This window comes from Diabrotica virgifera, chromosome 4, assembly GCF_917563875.1.
Source record: "Diabrotica virgifera virgifera chromosome 4, PGI_DIABVI_V3a".
NCBI lineage: Eukaryota > Metazoa > Arthropoda > Insecta > Coleoptera > Chrysomelidae > Diabrotica > Diabrotica virgifera.
In genome coordinates, this window is record NC_065446.1 from 259,126,685 (window position 1) to 259,137,335 (window position 10,651).

A 10,651-nucleotide genomic window follows, 5' to 3' on the forward strand; every position below is an offset into this window, starting at 1 on the left:
TGCGGTTCTGACGTCATTTGTTCTCTTTCTGTATAAAACCTTTTTAGATAGTCAATCCATGTATCGTTTTGGTTCTATTAGTTCATTTACTCCCGTTCTGTGATCCCTTAAAAAGCGCTATATCTTCATTTGCAGACTATAAAATCATGTTCCATTTCTTTCGAAACACTGTCCCAGTGATCATTTTTATTCTTCTTACTATGTGCATGTGTCTCGTTTCTTATTGCCTTGTAATTATCGAATGCCTCTTGGGTCTTGGTCGACATGTATTTCAGATAAGTTTTTTTCTTCTTTTTGCACTTTTCCTTCACTTCTGTAAAAAAAACCCGCCTTGGGAACGATTTATATTTATTTATACTAAGGCATTCCAAATTCTTTGCAGGCTGTCATTACTCGGTCCATTAGGCGTTGCAGTACTTCAGCATTTTCTGCCAAAATGACCGTGTCATCAACGTATCGCAGGTTATTTATATAGGGTGTCCCAAAAGTAGCGGAACGGTCGAATATTTCGCGAACTAAACATCGGATCAAAAAACTGAAAAATACGTTTTCAATCATTTTCAAAAATCTATCCAATGACATCAAACACCAACTCCCACTACACCACCTGGAGGTGGGATAGGGGGTGACTTTAAAATCTTAAATGAAAACCCCCAGTTTTTCTGGCAAATTTAGATTCATTACGTAAAAGTAGGCAACTTTTATTCAAGACATTTTTTCGAACTGTGCATAGATGGCGCTATAATTGGGAAAAACGATTTATCCTGATACCATAGGTAAATTATAGAAACGGTCTAATATCTCACGAAATGCACTTCCAAATGAGAAACCAAATAACAGATTTTTAATCTTTTTTTGAAAACCTATCGAATAACACCAAATATGACCCTCCAACCCACCCCCTGGAGGTGGGGTGGGGGGTAACTTTAAAATCTTAAATAGCAACCCCCACTTTTTACCGCAGATTCGGATTCGTCATAAAAAATTACGCAACATTTATTTGAAACATTTTTTAAAATTTCTTATAAATGGCGCTAATAAATCTTATTTTTCCAATTAAAGCGCCATCTATTAACAATTCTAAAAAATATTTCGAACAAATGTTGCTTAATTTTTCGTGACCGATCCGAATCTGTAATAAAAAGTGGGGGTTGCTATTTAAGATTTTAAAGTTACCCCCCACCCCACCCCCAGGGGGTGGGTTGGAGGGTCACGTTTGGTGTTATTCGAAAGGTTTTCAAAAAAGATTAAAAATATGGTTTTTAGTTTCTCATTTGGAAGTGCATTTCGTGAAATATTAGACCGTTTCTATAATTTACCTATGTTTTTCTGAAACTATTTCCTTGTGGCATTTTTATAATTACGTATTTTTATGGGAAATAAGCCACAATTTTACTAAAAAATGAATTTATTAACGTTTCGAAGCCCAAATCGGGTTTCGTTGTCAAAATACAAAATACTATTAAAATAAAACAAACATGTTGTTGCTAAGTAAAAAAATTCTTCTAATAATTTATTTAATCTGACTCATTTATATTGGCAATTCAGACGTATATTATACATTTTAAAGTAGAAGACTTTAAAATGATATCGCCAATATTTACGAGTTGCATATTGAAAATCAAAAAAATTTACTATGGAATCTCTAACGCGAGAATTTTACTGTCATCGTTGCATTTGGTTGTCTTTTTAAAGACAGATCACATGCTATGATTTTTTTGCGACGGATATTCTTGAGTTGGGATTGATTTCATGTAATCGAATGAACTATCTTTTAGTAAAGTCGTCCCAGGAACGCAACTCATAAATATTGGCGATATCATTTTAAAGTCTTCTACTTTAAAATGTATAATATACGTCTGCATTGCCAATATAAATGAGTCAGATTAAATAAATTATTAGAAGAATTTTTTTTACTTAGCAACAACATGTTTGTTTTATTTTAATAGTATTTTGTATTTTGACAACGAAACCCGATTTGGGCTTCGAAACGTTAATAAATTCATTTTTTAGTAAAATTGTGGCTTATTTCCCATAAAAATACGTAATTTACCTATGGTATCAGGATAAATCGTTTTTCCCAATTATAGCGCCATCTATCCACAGTTCGAAAAAATGTCTTGAATAAAAGTTGCTTACTTTCATGTAACGAATTAAAATCTGCAAGAAAAACTGGGGGTTTCCATTTAAGATTTTAAAGTTACCCCCCATCCCACCTCCAGGGGGTGTAGTGGGGGTTGGTGTTTGGTGTCATTGGATAGATTTTTGAAAATGATTGAACACGTATTTTTCAGTTTTTCGATCCGATGTTTAGTTCGCGAAATATTCGACCGTTCCACTACTTTTGGGACACCTTGTATACATTGCCCGTTTATAATTATATCCGAGATGCCACCAAAGCTTTCTTAAATATCTTCACAGAGTAAAAGTTGAACAGCAAAGGTGACATGATACATCCCTGTCTTACTCCCTTCTTGATATTGATTTTTCCAGATATTTCGCTTTTTATACTGATTTTAGCCCTTTGATTTTGGTAGAGGTTTGAAATGATCCTTTAGTCTTTATCGTCGATATTACATGACCTTAAAATATCTATTAGTTTATCATGTTTCACCAAGTCAAAAGCCTTCTGAAAGTCTATAAAACACAAGAATACATCAGAATCGACGTCTCTACATCTTTCAACTAGCACACGCATGTAAAAAAAGAATGTGTGTGTACTTTGTACGCACGTAAGAAGTTATACTTCTATTATATGATTTGAACGAAATAAATATACTTAAAAGTTTATTTGTATTTTATTTAATTAATAAACTAATTTTGATATTACCACTTTCAAATTTTTTTATTAAAGCAACACCAAAAATTAAAAAAAGGATAACAATCGTCCGTGTCAGGATTTGAACCCGGGACCTTCGCGTTATGTAGTCGAATGCTCTACCAATAACCCATCAGGGTTTTGTTTTTACGGCTTCTGGGACGTAATTTCAAACGACGGTGACAAATAGATCAAGTGAAGCATTAAATTAATATAAAAATAAAAAAAACCTATACAGAAGTAAAAACTTCAAATTGTTCAAACTCAGTTGGTCTGTGCTAATTGAAATGGCAAGTACCTAGTTTTTTCGAGCAGGGAAGCATGTTGCTCTTTAGGCACATACATAATTTAATCTTGTAACATCGACTTGTAGTCACAATATTTTATCAAAATTTATAATGTAAGCCATATATTATGAAGTTACCACCTTCATTGGTGTGCTAGTTACAACTACTTTGCGGAATGCACTGAAGATATTCTGTTCAGAATGAAAACGTTTTGCAATCCATGTGGATGACTTTTAGATAGTTTTTAAATAAACGATTTTATACCAAAATACAATTTGAAGTTTTTACTTCTGTATAGGTTTTTTTAAACTATGGTATACAGCCAAATATTGGGATTTTCCCATTGATTTTAATATAAAAATGTTTAAAATACTTATTATCTTACTCCTAAGGAAGACAAATCCAAAGACACCAAAATTATAATAAATATATTTACTAAAAACACTAATATATTATTTTCAAACCTTAGTTGCACTGATACATACATAAATTGGATGATTTAGCAACTAACAACATACTGTCAGTGTGCGCATGCGCCAGGGAATGTAAAAATTCACCCTCGTGCCTAAAGAAGTATAACTTCAAAAATGCTTCTCTTGTTTCAAAGCCATTCTTAAAACCAAATTGAGTTTGACCAGTAGGTATGTTCATTTAGTTTATTGTATACTCTATTGTTAGTGGAGTCACTGAAGGTTTTCACCTCCGATTTCGTTGAACCTTCATCGATTTTCATGAAAATTGGTAAGTAGTTAGAAGATACTTCAAGGAACAAAGGTGACATGTTGTTAACTTGCGCTTTTACCCTGAGGGTGGTTGCCACCCCTTCTCGGGGGTGAAATTTTTTTATTAAAAATAATACCAGAAATCGATAGAGGGGCAACTTCTAAGCAAAATTTGTTATATAAAGTTATTAACATAAATCAATACTTTTTGAGTTATTAAATATCAAAGATTTTATTTTTTCTTAAAAAAATGCATGTTTTAAAGCTGCTTTTCACGTATTACTCAAAAACTAAAAGCTTTTTAAAAAAGCTATTATTAACAAAATTAAAGATAATAAAAAATTTAATACACTCCCTACTTAAAGAACTAAACTACAGTAGAACCCCGCAAATCCGAACTAATTGGGGGGACAGCCTGTTCGGATTCCGAAAAGTTCGGATTATCCGAAAGTTAGCCTTAACTAGTAGTTCAAAGCTTTCATTGTGATTTTGAGTAGCCAAACGTTCTCGTAAGAGTGTGGACAATATTTTTGGACTCAAGTTGACTACGAGAGTACCAAAGTAAGTTTGTGTTTAACCTTTATAAACACTTTATAAACCTATATACCTATTAAAGTATAATATTTATTTTTAAGAAATTTTAACTGTCGAAAGTCCTAGTAATCCTACATTGTCCAATTTTCTGACTTTACTCTGTATAATAAACATGTTTTTAAGTTTATGTCTTGAATTATTAAATTTTTTTCACTTTCCGTTGGTTCGGATTTGCCGAAAGTTCGGATTCGCGGGGTTCGGATTTACGGGGTTCTACTGTAATGTTATTTTAAAGTGAGTTATGGGTAATTGAATGTATATTTTTTTCGACGAGTACTCAAATCTAAGTATTCAAGCTTACATAACGGGAAAACGATACATTTTATAGAATATACTTGTTAAGCACTTGTCAAAATACTTCGGAATACCTATCAAATGAGCTTCAGTAGAAGTTAATAGCATCAAAATTAAGCAAGTTATGATGAAAATAAGAGAACCCTTTCGATTTTTTTAGGAAAAAGTTAAAAACTAAACATACGCCATTTCCGCAAAAATTAAAATTTGTAGTAATCCTCACAAGAATTTCTTTATGTTATCATAGTTAATTATTTCAACAAATTTGACCGGTTTAGAATGCATATTTTTGAAAAAAAGGTATAATTTAAAAAAATCAGAATTTTTAGAATTATCGTACTTTTCATTTTCTTTTGATAATACCTCCAAAAATACTCAATATACGTAAGAAATGATAAATAACTAAATTTTAGTTTTTTCTGAAACAAATACTTTACCCATTTTACTATTTTCGTAGAGTAAAAAATAACCGAGATAGAAACGTTTAAAATTTCAATTTTGCTGCGAGAACCATGTAACCGGAGCCATTTAACCTTTTATTTTTAAAAAAGTAAGAGGTATAAATGACTATTTTGACGTTTTTTAATAGCTCTTGGAATAAAATTTTAACCAGTTATTAGATGAACTTGCTACTTTAAAATTTAACGGAGTTATTTACCAAAAAACAATAACATTTTTTAGAAAATTTTTTAAAAGATACATTTGAAACATTTTTGGTGCATAAAGTTTAATGCTATCAACTTGTTCGAGCACTTATTTGATAGATATTTCAATGAACTTTGACAAATGTTTAATAAGTTTATGTTATAAAATGCATAATTTTCCCGGTATTTAAGCTTGAATACTTAGATTTGGGTACTCGACGAAAGAAATATACATTCAATTACCTATAACTCACTTTCAGTTAACATTGAAAGATTTTTCTAGTAAGGAATTTATTTGAATTTTTATTAGCCTTAATTTTGACAATAATAACTTTTTTGTAAAAACTTATAGTTTTTGAGTTATTTATGAAAAATCGGTTAAAAACATGCATTTTTCTCACGAAAAATTAAAATCTTTGATCTTTAATAACTTAAAAAGTTTTGATTTATTTTAATAACTTTATATAACAAATTTTGCTTATAATTTGTCGCTCTATCGAATTGTGGGGTTATTTTTTATAAAATAATTTTCACCCCCGAGGAGGGGTGGCATCCACCCCCAGGGTAAAAGCGCAAGTTGGCACGATGTCACCTTTGTTCCTTGAGATATCCTCTAACCACTCACCAATTTTCGTGCAAATCGATGGAGGTTCAACGAAATCGGAGGTAATAGCTCATATTCACCTTCAGTGACTGCACTATGTGTATTATTCGTAGCAAAAGCTTCAGCATAATATGATTTACGAGGCTAATAATCCTATGTTCTTCACATTTTTTGGAGTTTCTCTTCTTTGGTAGTGGTATAAACACCGATGTCAGCCAATCATTTGGCGTTACGCCTGTTTCGTATATTTTGTTACATATATCTTTCATCACTTCGATGTGTTCGTCTAATAATATTTTTATTGCATTATTTGGCATTTATATGCTTCATTTACAAAATATGCGAAAACCGTAATGTGGGTTTTATCCCCGGACTATAATTCAAAGATGGGGTGAGTTTGAACGCCCTCCTCGTCGTTTAATAGACTGTCGATGGCATGATATTGAGGTCGACCCACTAGCCTACTCGAGGTTCACAATGAATGCCGTGGTATGCAACCAATTCCATCGCTGGGCTAAAAGAGAAAATGAAATTTAATGGAATAGTTAGTGCCGACGACGTCCAAAGCTGGATCCAATACACTTTTTTGAGGGATGATCGGATGGGATGGTTCAGATCAATCATTTCTCTATTAGTTCTTGTATGAATAAACCTACACCTACGAATAGACGAATTGACGTCGATAACTTAGAATTAGGTTCATTTTTAGAAATTTTTTGTACCGATTCGTATTTTAAATTGAACTCAGCTTGCCGCACATACTTCAACTCAACAAATAATGCTCACTTCGGACAAATAATTCAAGTCAAGTCAAACTGGTCAATAATTAGGTACATGTTTGGAAATTCAAACTGTTTGTCAAACTAGTTTGGAAGAGTTTGAAAAATAATTTATTTAGTAGATATACTTTTTTTCGAGATAGAAATGTAATTAAGATGCCAATTAAGATAACAAAATTTAAAATACAATGGGTCCCATATAAAAATAACTTGATACGGGCAGCGATTCAAGTCAAAATAGAGTAGTAACTTCAAGAAAATGATTTATCTACACGTAAAATTGCTTACTAGCAAGTTTCGTTTTATCGGCGATAATTTTCAAGTGTCAACGATATCACTTTTTATATTTATGTGAGTGTTGCTTCAGATTACAACAAGAAATTCGTTAGATTGTTTTTTTTGTTTATAATACCAAGTGTAATTTAATCTTCTTAAAAGGTAAAAATTTATGAAGGAGCAATAAAATGTAATATGTTTTTGACAAACTTAATTGCATAAAACTCACCAGGTCATTTTTATAATTTTGGATTTAACGTTTTATGGTGTTACTAACACAAACTCTATTATTTTTGTCCTAATAGAAGTTGTTGCCTCCTACTGAAATAATTATTCTTCTTCATACAATTTTTGTGACTTTTTATCAGCTGCCGTTTTAAAAAACTGGTTCCTCTACGTCATTTTATAATGCTGTTATTTATTTTTACAACATGTACAGTTTGAAATTTTCAATGGTTTGGAATCGCCTGCCGCAACATCAGAAATAAATCAGTATATTTCTTTATTTTGTTAATTATTTCTGCATCGTCTACATATTTTCTTCTCTTAATTTTTGCAGTGGTAAATTAGCCTCACTTTGTTCTGGTACTTACGTATTCTAAGCCGAAAAAGGTTTAGGTTCAGACATTATCGCTCCAAGCACACACTTCAAAACGAACGTAACAAACAAGCCAAGCGTATACCTACTTCTAAATATGAATATGAACTATAACTAATTTCCGAAGTATGTAGCAGAGTACCTACAGTTTGAGACCTGTCCAAATAAGTCAAAACAAAAGTAGGTACGCTCTCAATTAGAATAAATTGAAATAAACACGTCGCGTAATATGATATTCAAACTTCAAACTGCTTGAAGAAGTTTGATTTCAAGTCAAACCTAAATATACCGAAATCAAATCAAGTCAAACTTTTTTACAAAAAAAGTTTGGTTTTCAAGTCAAGTCAAGTTTCTTGAGTAAAATCAAACTAGTTTGACGTAATGCATCTCTATCTACGACATCCCTGATCAATCTTCTGCTTTAAAAAAAAGAATGTGTGTGTACTTTGTACGCACGTAAGAAGTTATACTTCTATTATATGATTTCAACAAAATTAATATACTTTAAACAGTTTATTTATATTTTATTTAAATATTAAACTAATTTTAATACTTACTACTTCTCAAAAATTTTTATTAAAACAGTTCCAAAAATTAAAATAATAAAAGAATAAAACACACACAAACAAACACATTGAAAAATGCCACAAATGATTTCTGAACAATGTAGGAAAATTTTTTAACTAAATACGTATTTTCTGAAAAAAAAATTATATAATAAACTTACAATCATAAAATGTATAAAAAAAATAAAAAAAAAATAAAAGTTTCCATTGGGGTTCGAACCCGCTTATCAGCGCAGTTAGTATTGAAATTCATTCACCTTAAACTTTTAGCCACGGAGACCATGTGTCATCATGTGCGAAGATCAACTAACTAAACGGATTAAACTTTTGACGGTTCTGAATTTAACCAAATTATTTTGATTTTGAATTGAAATTATTTAGAATTGAAATAAATATTAGAATATAACAAAACATAGAGTAAGAAAATAATATATTAGGTGAATATTAATAGAAATTTTGATGGTAATCAAATTATGTAAATCAAAGCATTACATACTATTTTAGTAGGTTCTTTTTAAATTTTCCAAATAGGTAGGTCCTACCTATGAAATTTTTTATTAGGATACTGAAACATTTACAATTATTACGTACCTGTCGCTTTTAAAAACTATTTAAAAAGTCACTACAATATTATAAACTTGCATTTTTCTCTGCCATCACATCACAACAATAAAAACTAATATACACAACATTAATTTGTTTATCCAAAATCTCCATATTGAACAATAAATTATTGAAAGATGACTTTAACACCCAATCACATCCCGTATAACGTTTATACCATACTGTCTGTGTGCGCATGCGCGCAGAATTATGAAATTTTACTCTCAATCGCGCCTAAAGAAGTAGGAACTTCAAAAACAATTTTACTGTGAATATATTAAGATTTATTATAGTTCTTTAAGATTTTGTTTCCTTGCATTACACCTGTATTTCTGGCTAATATCGGACTTAGATCCTGATTTACGCATTAGTTCAAATAGAATAACCTAACAAAATAAGAAATTCATTATGCACCTGCATTATGTTTCGTTCACTGCCGTATTTACTTGGTTCTTGGTTCTCTCGTGTTGCTGTGAAACTTCAACGCTGAAATTAAATACTTTAAGACACTTTAAGAATCCTTTGAAATGTTAATTTATAGAAGACTCTTGAAAATATCCTGGACGGATCACGTACACAATGAGAAAGTTTTTCAATGGCGCACTAAAGAATAATAACTACGCTATTCTTCTCTGTTTAACTATAGACCTGGATGGATTTCTCTTTCCTCTAGTCTTTTTTAATTCCCTCCCCCAGCTTCTTCTCGGTCTTCCTCTTTTCCTTCTTCCTTGTGGTGTCCAGGCCAAAATCTGTTTACGGATCCTGTCATCTGGCATTCTCTGTACATGGCCTTACCATATTAGTTGTTTTGTTTTTATGTCATCAATTATTGTATGTGACTCCCATCATTTACAATATATTTTTTATTTATCTCTAGGCAAAGTACTACACTCACCGGCAAAATTAACCGCCCACCTTAAAATTGGATCATTTTTTATGTCTCCTTTTAGGATTTCCTAAACCTGTTGTTCGATTTAAGTGATTTTTGAAGTTATACAGCTGGTTCCTAAAAAAACTGATACGACTCTTAGTAAGATTTGATTATTTTGAGCAGTGTATGATTGGTCTGACATTATATTATATTTATTATGACAAACAAATAATAAAATAAAAAAACAAACAGCCATTTTTTGAGGTTGATACATACCTACTTCTTTAGGCGCGAATCTTTAGGCAAAAGTAGTAAGTATTAAAATTAGTTTGATATTTAAATAAAATACAAATAAACTGTTTAAAATATATTTATTTCGTTGAAATCATATAATAGAAGTATAACTTCAAACTTCGTGCGTACAAAAGTACACACATTCATTTTTTAATATGTTATAGCGTTATCTTTAACAATATCGCTGTAATAATATTATTGCTAAACAGGTAAATTTTCATTGTATACCGGTGTACCAATCAAACTGTGGTTTTTTCTCAAAGTTCGCACCACCCTGTGTAATATTCTAGCATTCATAAAATATTGAAATTAAAACACAACTGTAGCCTCACGTTTTCTCAACATTCTGTTTTTTGATTCATTCGCTTATGTTGGACCATAAAAAAGGTACTTTAACAACTAGCCATGTTTTCATCAATACAGGGTGATTTTAAATAAGTATGGCAAATTTTACGGGGCAAGTATGCATATAAAAGGTATGACAGTTTGCTTTATAAACGTATTAGTCCAGGGCGCATCTGTTTTGAGATGGACGTTGAGAGGTGACTCAAATTTGTTTGCAGAAATTGCTTAAAAATAACTCAAATAATAATATTTGAGTTATCCTCCCACTCAAAATGGTCCGGAACATTGTTTAAATAATCAAAATGTCAAAATATGAAAGAAAAATTCGATTTTTTTATTGGTTTTTTGGTTATTAC